This window comes from Oncorhynchus gorbuscha, linkage group LG16 (assembly GCF_021184085.1).
Source record: "Oncorhynchus gorbuscha isolate QuinsamMale2020 ecotype Even-year linkage group LG16, OgorEven_v1.0, whole genome shotgun sequence".
Lineage (NCBI taxonomy): Eukaryota > Metazoa > Chordata > Actinopteri > Salmoniformes > Salmonidae > Oncorhynchus > Oncorhynchus gorbuscha.
In genome coordinates, this window is record NC_060188.1 from 37268195 (window position 1) to 37281491 (window position 13297).

Sequence of the window (13297 nt, forward strand, 5' to 3'; positions counted from 1 at the left end):
ATACAGTCGTCTCCGCAGGGCTGTGTTTGCTTTGGACCGGCTGCATTGAAACTATCTGTCATTACATGTTAACGAGCAAAACACACGTCCCCTCGCATCACTAATTTGGGCCTTACAAGACAATGGTCTTCCTGTAATATGAAACAAGCTGGACCCTGGGACGGCGCATTAGGCACACGCACACTCACACACGGATCAGTGTGAAAGATATCAAAGAGTTCAGGTGTTCCCAAAATAGCTATTACCAGCGAAATGGACTTCAATGTCTGACAAAACATCTGGGAAAGAGGAAATCCCAAGTAACTGGACATCAAAATGGCATTTTCCTAATGTTTGAAATGGTATTGGAATGAATGGAGTTTTATCTATGTTGCCCGTCAATGACCAAAATACATAAGTTGAGGGAAAATAACATTTTCACATCAAGTTTGAAGTTAGGAAGTCCCGGATAGAAACCTATACTTTTTTTTCTTCGTAACATCACTGTAAATATTTTCGTTATCATCCAGTGTATCACACATTTTAATAGCCGCATTTAAACTGTCTTGAAAGTATTTTGAAAATAAACTGCGCTTATAGGCTCAGCACGTTAAATAGATTAAATGAAGTCAACGAGCATGAAAAATAAACCAGCTTCTAATTTAAACAAACTTCTGAAAAATGCTGTTCCAAATTAACTGCATCGAAGGTCTGACTACTTTGCTAATCTGTAAATTCAAAACTTAATTGAACTTAATCTTAATAAACGTTTACCTGTTAAAGATTTGGATGACAGATACACTAAATCCTGGCCGAGCCAGCAATGTTTGGTAGATGCTAGCAATGGCTCATTCCTGGAGGCCTATGGGAGCTGGAGTGCAGGGGGGTGTGATTGTATTTTTAGGACAAACTAATAAACTCATCTGGGCAGGCAGACAGTGGTGTCCGCAGTGTTTTGACAGGCCGTCAACCTCTCACAGCCACTGGAGACGCAGACGCAGACACACACACTCAAACACATGCATACACACACAGTCTATCACTAACAAGTTAGAAATGTTCATAGCCATAGGTGAAAGAGCATTCAGTCTGCCACTCAACACTGCCTAAGATCTTGTTTGGAGCAGACGTGTAAGCTTTTGTTGCTGTTGCAGAGCTCAGTTTTCTACATCGTATAGAGGTGTAATTTGTTTGCTGTACAAATTTGGAATTTACTTATATATACAAATGAGACTGTTGTTTCACTCTGAATATGATATGGGCACGCCAATACAGTTGTTTGTCATATTTGACATTCTTGAAACTGTGTCTTAGTCTAAAAAAATATATTTTTCAAAGCCATCCTTCATGCGATGGTAAAGGAACAGACTGATCCAATCGGCTCAGAGTAGAGGCGTGTGATTACTATGCCTGGATGCATTGGTCAGTGGGTCTCACAGCAGCGGCAGTTGGCTGACCATGCCTGACAGGCCACAGTGATTGTGGGACTCCAAGAATGTTAATGCCTGCCATTGTGATGGTAAATATGAAGGGTGGACAATCAAGCCCTTGGCTTTCACCCTGTTCCTGGACCTTTTGACTTTTGAAAGCATAGATAAAGAAAAGTCAACTTTCCACACTCACACACACCTCACTCTTACCATGTCTCGTTCTGTCATATCTGTAAAGGGTGTCAAATTTGAGTCTCTGCCCTTTTCTCGGTATGAGCCTGGTTGTTGCCAAAGCCAAAGCCTCTGGATGCTAATATTCAGACACTAGGAGCCTGGGCGCAGTCTCTCTTTGTGCGTCTCTTTTTTATTGGGCCCGGTGAAATTAGGGTTATTTAAGTAAAATCCAGTCCCAGTGAGTGATTTGGTCTACCTCCATCCATGTCCCTTTGGCCAAATTCTACTGGCTCTACCGGACCACACTACAATCTGGATGGACGTTAGAAGATAGGGGTAGACCATTCTGCTATGGCGCTAGGGAGCTAGGGGAAGGGCTATTGGGTGATTTGAGGGTTCAGAGTTGTATCCTACTGCAAATTGAGGCTGGATGTGTTTGTTTGTGGCCAAAAATGACCCCCAATCCCTTGGTGACCAGCTCCATGCTACCTCGCCGAACAAAATCCTTAGGGTTAGTGTGTTGTTGGACAGGCTGTGAACACAGCCACAGAAAGAAAAAGCCAGTGCCCGAGGATTTGATGGGAGAGAAAAGAGATGGAGGCGGCTCACTTAATGTCCTGGAAGGAGAAAGAGAGAGAGTGGGATCAAGAATGAGAGAAAAAGTGAGTAAAAGAAAGAGAAGGAGAAAGAAAGAGAGCACGAGTGTGTGAGAGGAGCCTTGATCGGATGCGGCCCACAACTCTGCAAATGACCCCACAACGCCATTGCAACGCAAAAGCAAATGACGAGTTCACAAACTCTTAACACCCCCACCCCACTAAGCTTTAACTATGGAAAACATAAAACTGGACTTGCTCAGTTGGGTCCATCTTTTTACGCTCTGTGTGTCGCCTCACAATAGCCCTGAGATATCCCGAAAAAAAAACAGAGGGAAAGAATGCTAACAAAAACAGTTATAGCCCAACAGAAGTCACCCAGGTGCAACTGTACAATGGTGATTTACAGCGCAACTCAATAATTATTAGAATGGTGAGAGAGATAAATTAGCGGACAGACAAAAGTGTCAGTTTAATACACACAATGCAAAGTCTCACACCATGGACTAGCCTGTGCCTTACACCGCCGCTTCAGTCTTCCATAAATCGTTGGTTCTGGGCTCCTAATGGATCCGTGTGTGTGTGGTTTTAATCACAGAGGGGGCTAACTTATGACACCTTAAGTATTCCGAAAACACCGAGACAGAGGGAAAACAGTGTAGGGGTACAAGGACAACTCAACAGCAATGCTGAAGTGCCTCTCTAATTCCATCATAGAGTCTTTCACAGGTTTAGTGAGGAACCTTGTGGGTTTCTATCAAACCATGGGGAGCTGGGAGCCTGATGTTTCAATCCACCCCTTGGAGTTTCTAGGGGTTCCTGGTGGTTTTGGAAAGATATGGCAGAGCGGAGAAATAGTGAGGAAAACTGTCATCTGCGGCCCTGCTCCTTCAATCACAGGGGCACTGGTGACAGCACACTCACACAAGTGAGGGTAGATATACTCGCACGCATGAACACACATCGCACTGGCGCGCACCCAAACACATACAATCAAAACACACACTCAAAACACACACACTACGGATCGTCTCTGTTCTGTGGGTCCTAGCGTGGTCTTGGCTGTATTGAGCTGGCATGTGAGTGGAGAGAGGTTGGGTTATCTAGCAATACAGTAGGTGGAGCTGGCATCTCAGTGCCATTCTGAAGGGGCATTCTTGTGCTTCAAAGCAAGTGAGTCCTGATGAGCGGCCTGGGCTGGAGACTCTACAGGTGCACTTGAATATAAATAACTCCATCCAAAAAAAACATGTGAGTAAAGAGGAAGGGAGTGAAATTGTGCATCCCAAATGGCACCATACTCCCTACATAGTGAACTACTTTTGACCAGAGCCCAAGGAGACGGAGAGGTCACTTCACATAATCAACCTCTGGAAAAACCTTTTATGTTGAATACTATTTTACAGTCAACTCACTGACACTGACAGGCATTTCAAGCAAAGAGAGAGAGAGAGAGAGAGAGACGGGAAAGAAAGAGGAGAGGGCAAAGAGAGAGTGAGATCAATAGAGATCGAAACAAAGAGCAAGAGTGACGGAGAGGGGCAGATAGAGCTGGTTAATGACCTCTTGCCTGTACCCGACCTTCCTTTTGCCTACCCCTTGTGTAATAATAAATAGCGGAGCTCAACCATCTGCCTCCTGTGTCTGCATATGGCTCTCGCCTTGTACCCTTATACTGGGGCCCTCCGTTCAAAAACACAGTTGGGTTACGGAGTAGACACATTGAAACCTTCCTACCAACCACAGTCAGTAACAGCAATGAGATAGGAGATACTGTTCATTACGTTGAGTTATGAATGATGTGATCACATAGAAGGGTTTATCACCGCTGGGGGCATGCCCAGAAAACAGTGAACATTTCTACAACGTTTGTTCATTTTCCAATGGAGCCCTTACTAATGTTCTGTGAATGCAGAGGTTATCAGACATGTTTTGCTGGGTTTAAAGGAGGGTGGAGTTTCAGTTGAGTATTTACCTCGCCAGACATGTCCGGAGCCAGAGAGATGAGTGGCCACAGAGAGGAGTAGATACCGAAGAACACCACCCACAGGTGCTGCCCCAGATGGCAATGTGACTGAACTGGAGGAGACAGAGCATGTTACATCATTTTGTCTACATATATAAACACAGTGTGGGAGGTGAGGGTGAGGCATACAGAGTAATTAAACAATGACTAAGTTATTCTGCTAGTCGTTCTGGTGTAAGGCCTATGTAATGTGAATGGTGGCAAAGAGTTGAAGGAGGAAGAGGAACAGATGAATGGAACATATCCTTATGGACCTTTTAAGATCTTCTTTTGTTCCAATTGTTATAGGTGTCTGTGGTATGAGAACGATGACGGATAGACGAGATATTGTAGTAAGAGGAGAGAGCCTACCATAGTCCAAGACGAGGTCTCCTGGCCAGCTTTGAGGCACATGGTGATGACCACAAACTCGGAAACAGAAAAGCACAAAGTCAAATGCTAAACCAACATCTTCCCTGCCATTGAGAATACGTTCAAATCAAAGTCACCAGGAGTTCGACACGGAAAGCACTGACAGATTGCATTTTATATGTGTAACTGAAGATGTATTCTAAGTCTTAGAACTAGATTATATGTATATATATTATTTTACTTATACACAGTAATGACGCTTCGTTCAGCAAATAACGAAACCAAAACAAACTGATAAATAGTCTCACAGCAAGACGATGAGGCTAACACAAGGTTCTTAAATGGAAGTTTGTAGCCACCAAGACTCTTCCTAGAGCTGGCCGCCCGGCCAAACTGAGCAATCGTGGAAGAAGGGCATTGGTCAGGGAGGTGACCAAGAACCAGATGGTCACTCTGACAGAGCTCCAGAGTTCCTCTGTGGAGATGGGCGAGACTTCCAGAAGGACAAGCATCTCTTCAGCACTCAACCCATCAGGCCATTATGGTAGAGCAGCCAGACGGAAGCCGGAATCCTCAGTAAAAGGAACATGACAGCTCGCTTGGAGATCGCAAAAAGGCACCCAAAGGACTCTCAGACCATGAGAAACAAGACTCTCTGGTCTGATGAAACCAAGATTTATCTCTTTGGCCTGAATGCCAAACATCACGTCTGGAGGAAACTTGGCACCACCCCTACGGTGAAGCATGGTGTTGGTAGCATCATGCTGTGGGAATGTTTTTCAGAGGCAGGGTCTGGGATACTAGTCAGGATTAGGGTTGCAAAGGGTTGGAAACTTTACGGTAAATATCCGGCATTTTCCATGGGACATTAAGCCCTGGAAAGTTTCTTAAATTTATCAAAAAAAGTTAGCTTATAACAGCAAACCTTTTTTTGTGGGATACACAAGGCATTCTAGGTCTTGTGGCATATTTTGGTTAAACTATCCCCAATTGAATGGAATTGCAACCCTCTGCGTGCACAGTGCATTCTTCCATCACATGTGCAGTGCACACTTCCATCACATGTACAGCTGATTCTCAAGATCTGGCACACTAATGAGATGCTACTGAGCCCACACTACTGCACTGCCTGAGCCAAGGACTATACGCTTTCTGGTAAGTTTTGATTAAAATACTGGGTGGGGTGAAAGTATTTTATATGATTCTTTGCTAACTAGTAAATAGTAGACTACAACAAAGTGTGTTTAAATCATTTCTTACTTGTTAACAATTTCTGCTAGTTAGTTTTTGCTACCATGTGGGTTTTAGCTTGCTTGAGCCTGCTAACTGAGTGTTAATTCACCTGTTTCCATACATGTTTCATTTTAAAACATGTATCTTACAAAGGAGTTGTTTAATCTAACTGCTTAACTATTTATCTGTACATGGAATTGTATTTGATTTTTTTAAACATTATTTTCCCCCGAATCTTTACAGGGACAGGTGGAGGCATTTCACTGCAACAAATATAGAAGGAAAAGCTGTGTACATTTGCAAATACTCTGCCAAATCATATGTGAAGAATGCAACAAATATGCAGAATCATCTGGCCAAGTGCATAAAGTTTCCTCAGCATTCACAACTAGCAACCTCTGACAAAAGTCCCTCTACTTCGTTTCGAGGTGAAAATGATGAATCCGACACCTTATCGATAGCAACAGGTTATGGTCCTACTGGAATCAGAAGTTTTTTGACTCAATGAAGGTATTTGCACTGATGACAGACAATGCTGCGAACATGAAGGCTGCATGGTCTAAAGTGGGGGAGTCCTACCTTCACATCACACCCATTGGCTGTGCTGCTCATGCATTGAATCTGCTCCTCAAGGACATCATGGCACTGAAAACAATGGATACACTCTACAAGAGAGCCAAGGAACTGGTTAGCTATGTGAAGGGTCATCAAGTTATAGCAGCAACCTACCTCACCAAGCAAAGTGAGAAGAATAAGAGCACCACATTGAAGCTGCCCAGCAACACCCATTGGGGTGGTGTTGTCATCATGTTTGACAGTCTCGTGGAGGGGAAGGAGTCTCTCCAAGAAATGACCATATCACAGTCTGCCGATATGGACAGCCCCATCAAGAAGATCCTCCTGGAGTATGTATTTTGGGAGAGAGTGGTAAGCAGCCTGAAACTCCTGAAACGTATAGCAGTAGCCATTGCACGGATTGAGGGAGACAATGCCATCCTGTCTGATGTTCAGACTCTGCTTGCAGATGTAAGAGAAGAAACCAGTACTGCCATGCCCACTTCACTGTTGCTCCAAGCAGAGGAAACTGCAGTTCTGAAATACATCAAAAAGCGTCAAGACTTCTGCCTGAAGCCCATACACGCCGCAGCGTACAAGTTGAACCCCAAGTATGCTGGCAAGAGCATCCTGTCTGGTGCAGACATCAACAAGGCCTATGGTGTCATCACTACTGTGTCTCGCCACCTTGGCCTGGATGAGGGCAAGGTTCTTGGCAGTCTGGCGAAGTACACTTCCAAGCAAGGGCTTTGGGAATGAGATGCAATATGGCAATCGTGCCAACATTTCTCATCAGCCACCTGGTGGAAGGGACTTTGTGGATCTGAGGCTCTTTCCCCTGTTGCCGCCATCATCCTCTAAATCCCACCAACATCAGCAGCCTCAGAGGGCAACTGGTCCTTGTTTGGGAACACACACACACACCAAAGCATGCAACAGGCTGACCAATACAGGATTGAAAGATTGGTGGCCAATTGGGCAAATTTGAGGCTCTTTGAGCCTGACAACGAGCCATCCTCAACAAGGTTGGAAAGTGACAATGAAGATGAGGCCTCAGAGTCTGATGTTCAAAGGTGGACATTGAGGAGGTCCAGGGAGAAGACATGGAATCCTGAGAGGAAGACAACCAATGCTTTAGTTTCCAGACTATCATTTTATGCAATGGATCATTGGGGATCATTCGATATTCCCTTTCTTCTGATGTTCAGGGAAATCATCCCATGTGAAGAGTCAACTCATTTAATTAAAGCTCAATTCATAACCAAATATTTTTTTCAATTTCCATTGGATGGATTTAATAATTTGCAGTTATGTCTACTTATAAGGTATGGTAAAAGGTTTATGTTTCTGTCTCCATATGATTGGCAAATATGTCCAATGCAAAAAACATCTACATTTAAAGGGTATTAATATTAATTTGCATATATTTCCATTAATTCCCATATATTCCTGTTAATTCCCATGGACAGTTTCCACCTCTGAATATTCCCCAAAATGTGTAACCCTAGTCAGGATCAAGGGACAGGTGAACAGAGCAAAGTACAGAGAGATCCTTGATGAAAACCTGCTCCAGAATGCTCAGGACCTCAGACTGGGGTGAAGGTTCACCTTCCAACAGGACAACGACCCTAAGCACACAGCCAAGACAATGCAGGAGTGGCTTCGGGACTTGAACCCGATCGACCATCTCTGGAGAGACCTGAAAATAGACGTGCAGCGACGCTCCCCATCCAATCTGACAGAGCTTGATAGGATCTACAGAGAAGAATGGGAGAAACTCTGCAAATACAAAAGCTTGTAGAGTCATACCCAAGAAGACGAGGCTGTAATCACTGCCAAAGGTGCTTCAACAAAATATTGAGTAAAATGTCTGAATGTGATATTATTTTCCTTTTAAAAAATTTGGAATTTTCTTTGTCATTATTGGGTATTATGTGTAGATTGATGAGGGGGAAGAGTTGTTTTAATCAATTTTAAAATAAGGCTGTATCGTAACAAAATGTGGAAAAAGTCAAAGAGCCTGAATACTTTCTGAATGCACTGTTTAAAGGGAAAAAGATGCCATTTCAGATGCGTACTTACTGTATAAACCATGTTGCCTAAGAGGAGATAGTCCGGGGTCTTTCCGTTTCCGAAGACTGTATCTGTGAAAAGGATCAACATGAAAAGCCTTTAGATGTGTGGTCATGTCCCTCTTCACGGCCGTGTTTTTAAGAAACAGAGTTCAATTAGACCAGGGGGAAATTATGTGAAATCTCCGCTATGGAGTAAACAACCCAAATAACAAACCAGGGCATTGAATGTGTCTGCATCACAATGGCACCCTATTCCCTATACAGTGCACTACTTTTGACCAGAGCCCTTTGGGCCCTGGTCAAAAGCAGTGTACTATAAACAGAAAAGAGTGCAGACTGTGAGTACATTATGTACAGGCGAGCATAATGCCCAATTGGAGCACGCAGTGGGATGTAACACTGGACACTGGAGTAAAACGGCACTGTTGAGTTGCCGTCCTGTATGTGTGTGTGTGTGTGTGTGTGTGTGTGTGTGTGTGTGTGTGTGTGTGTGTGTGTGTGTGTGTGTGTGTGTGTGTGTGTGTGTGTGTGTGTGTGTGTGTGTGCGTGTGCGTGTGCGTGTGTGTATGTGTCAAAGCATGTCCATTGCATATGGTTGATGGAGCAACCTGATGGAGCAATCAGGAAGCAGTCTGGACTATGGTTGACATGACCCAATTTCCTTGGTTATTATTGAAAACAAAAACAAGAAATACTCCAGTAATCTTTAACAAATAGAATTAGTCTAATAATCTTTGACAAATAGAATTAGTCTAATAATCTTTGACAAATAGAATTAGTCTAATAATCTTTGACAAATAGAATTAGTCTAATAATCTTTGACAAGTATTCAAATAAAAGCTTAAATTAAAACTGCTACTCAAATACCAGTAAAGGAATGGGTCAACTTTTGAACAGTTTCAGAAAATGTGGCTCCTTGATTGTACTGGAAGTATATATTTTAACACTCCCTAATTTCTGTGTCTGCCAAGTGAATAAAATGTACATGGAAATAAAACACATCCTCAAAATTCAACATATGGGCGTGCCTGGGGAGAGTGTTAGAGCAGGAGAGAGAGAGAGAACAAGAATGAGAGAGAGAGATAACAAGAGAGAGAGAGAGAGAGAGAGGGGGAGAGAACACGAACGAGAGAGGGAGAGAGAGAGAGAGTCTGGCTCCCCTTTGCTTCCTGCTAGTCACATGCCTATGTGTGTGCTGAGGCCTTGCTGACAACCTGTCAGTCAGACTGAAGAGGCTTCTCTCTGTGCTTTGTTTGGAGAGCAGGCTTAAGCCTGTGTGGTCCTCTGGGTCCAGCAGCCAAGACTACATAGACTCAGAGATCCCCATTCTCTCCATGTGAGCTGAACAGTGTAACTTAAAAGTGTGTATGTTCAAGTGTGTGTGTGTGTGTGTGTGTGTGTGTGTGTGTGTGTGTGTGTGTGTGTGTGTGTGTGTGTGTGTGTGTGTGTGTGTGTGTGTGTGTGTGTGTGTGTGTGTGTGTGTGTGTGTGTGTGTGTGTGTGTGTGTGTGTGTGTGCCTGCACGCACGTTTATGTTCAAGCATGCCAATGTTTATAATTCATGAGGCTAGTGGGTAAAAAGAAAAGTAATCGAGACAAGGTATGTGTGTTAACTGGATCCCACTCCACCCAGAGCCTGTAGAGACTAGAAATCCTGCCTCAGTCCCAAACAGCACCCTATTCTCAATATAGAACACTACCTGGTCAAAAGCAGTACACCATACACCAGGGATCATTAACTATACTGAACAAAAATATAAATGCAACATGTGAAGTGTTGGTCCCATGGTTCATGAGCTGAAATAAAAGATCCCAAAAATGTTCCATACGCACAAATGTCCAACAGAGCTGTGGCCAGATAATTTTACATTCATTTCTCATTTACATTACATTTAAGTCATTTAGCAGACGCTCTTATCCAGAGCGACTTACAAATTGGTGCATTCACCTTATGACATCCAGTGGAACAGTCACTTTACAATAGTGCATCTAAATCTTAAAGGGGGGGTGAGAGGGATTACTTATCCTATCCTAGGTATTCCTTAAAGAGGTGGGGTTTCAGGTGTCTCCGGAAGGTGGTGATTGACTCCGCTGTCCTGGCGTCGTGAGGGAGTTTGTTCCACCATTGGGGGGCCAGAGCAGCGAACAGTTTTGACTGGGCTGAGCGGGAGCTGTACTTCCTCAGTGGTAGGGAGGCGAGCAGGCCAGAGGTGGATGAACGCAGTGCCCTTGTTTGGATGTAGGGCCTGATCAGAGCCTGGAGGTACTGAGGTGCCGTTCCCCTCACAGCTCCGTAGGCAAGCACCATGGTCTTGTAGCGGATGCGAGCTTCAACTGGAAGCCAGTGGAGAGAGCGGAGGAGCGGGGTGACGTGAGAGAACTTGGGAAGGTTGAACACTAGACGGGCTGCGGCGTTCTGGATGAGTTGTAGGGGTTTAATGGCACAGGCAGGGAGCCCAGCCAACAGCGAGTTGCAGTAATCCAGACGGGAGATGACAAGTGCCTGGATTAGGACCTGCGCCGCTTCCTGTGTGAGGCAGGGTCGTACTCTGCGGATGTTGTAGAGCATGAACCTACAGGAACGGGCCACCGCCTTGATGTTGGTTGAGAACGACAGGGTGTTGTCCAGGATCACGCCAAGGTTCTTAGCGCTCTGGGAGGAGGACACAATGGAGTTGTCAACCGTGATGGCGAGATCATGGAACGGGCAGTCCTTCCCCGGGAGGAAGAGCAGCTCCGTCTTGCCGAGGTTCAGCTTGAGGTGGTGATCCGTCATCCACACTGATATGTCTGCCAGACATGCAGAGATGCCATTTGCCACCTGGTCATCAGAAGGGGGAAAGGAGAAGATTAATTGTGTGTCGTCTGCATAGCAATGATAGGAGAGACCGTGTGAGGTTATGACAGAGCCAAGTGACTTGGTGTATAGCGAGAATAGGAGAGGGCAAAGAACAGAGCCCTGGGGGACACCAGTGGTGAGAGCACGTGGTGAGGAGACAGATTCTCGCCACGCCACCTGGTAGGAGCGACCTGTCAGGTAGGACGCAATCCAAGCGTGGGCCGCGCCGGAGATGCCCAACTCGGAGAGGGTGGAGAGGAGGATCTGATGGTTCACAGTATCGAAGGCAGCCGATAGATCTAGAAGGATGAGAGCAGAGGAGAGAGAGTTAGCTTTAGCAGTGCGGAGCGCCTCTGTGATACATAGGAGAGCAGTCTCAGTTGAATGACTAGTCTTGAAACCTGACTGATTTGGATCAAGAAGGTCATTCAGAGAGAGATAGCCGGAGAGCTGGCCAAGGACGGCACGTTCAAGAGTTTTGGAGAGAAAAGAAAGAAGGGATACTGGTCTGTAATTGTTGACATCGGAGGGATCGAGTGTAGGTTTTTTCAGAAGGGGTGCAACTCTCGCTCTCTTGAAGACGGAAGGGACGTAGCCAGCGGTCAGGGATGAGTTGATGAGCGAGGTGAGGTAAGGGAGAAGGTCTCCGGAAATGGTCTGGAGAAGAGAGGAGGGGATAGTGTCAAGCGGGCAGGTTGTTGGGCGGCCGGCCGTCATAAGCCGCCTCCAATGACGTTTAAATAATTTGGCAGTACATCCAATCGGTCTCACACCGCAGACCACCTGTAACCACGCCAGCCCAGGACCTCCACATCCGCCTTCTTCACCTGCGGGATTGTCTGAGGGGGGGAGGTGGGGTGCTGAGGAGTTTTTCTGTGTATAATAAAACCCTTTTGTGTTGCGAAAAACTATTTCTGATTGGCTTGGCCAGGCTCCAAAGTGGGTGTGGCTATGCCCTCCCAGCCCACCCATGGCTGTGCCCCTGCCCAATCATGTGAAATGTGTATATTAGAGTCTAATGAATTTATTTAAATTGACTGATTTCCTTCTATGAACTGTAACTCAGTCAAATCTTTGAAATTGTTGCATTTATATTTTTGTTTAGTACAGATTCAGCTGTGGGACAATTATTTTCTTCAGAGGATGGTTAGGGGCCAGAACATAATTACAAATCATTTCTAGACTGCAAATTGACTGCAATAAGTCCAAACAGATGTAATATTTGACTAAAGCACAATAATTTCAAACCTTGCTTACATTTGTATATGATCACTTACAGTAGTATGTCTCTCTATTATGCCTGGGAATACTTTGGAACAGATTTCCCAAAAATCACTTCGAGCTGATTTGCTTCTTTTATTTAAAAATAATTTGGTCCACGGGCTACCAGTTGGGGAAACCTGCCATATACTGTAGCAAATAGGGTGCCGTTTGAGACACACCCTTAAAAGACAGATGAGTCTCTGGCAGGTTAGGGTTAGAGTCTCTGGGAGGTGCTTACCATGCTGGAAGGCTAGGAAGGGGACCCAGAAAAGGATGACAGAGTGGAAGAGGCCGTTCAAACAATGGGCCCAGAAGACCTGCAAGGAGGGGGGAGAGAGGGATGGAGAAGGGAGGGGGTTGGGTGTGTTGGTGGGTTCCAGGGTGAAAGAAGGAGAGAAAAAGCATGAGAAACCCGGTTGCTGACTGAACTTGCCTAGCGACCCCTGACCTGGGCACTTTGTCCTGGCTCAGAACTCGGCTAAGCGGAGGTTTTGTAGGGCCTCCTGTCTGAATGGCCACCCCGCTGACAGACACTTTGTATATCCTCCTGTGTGTTGGTGTAGTACTGGAGGAGAGAGGGTGCAGGGATGTGTGTAGGTTTGGTGTGTGTGTGTGTGTGTGTGTGTGTGTGTGTGTGTGTGTGTGTGTGTGTGTGTGTGTGTGTGTGTGTGTGTGTGTGTGTGTGTGTGTGTGTGTGTGTGTGTGTGTGTGTGTGTGTGTGTGTGTGTGTGTGTGTGTGTGTGAGCATGAAAGTCGGGTGGGCTATGTCAGTGTGAT

General features: G+C 45.2%; 1 pseudogene; it reads right to left on the reverse strand.

The window, feature by feature from the left end:
* The window catches only part of LOC123999758, a 203253-nt pseudogene that overhangs the window by 13907 nt on the left and 176049 nt on the right, over nucleotides 1-13297 (reverse strand).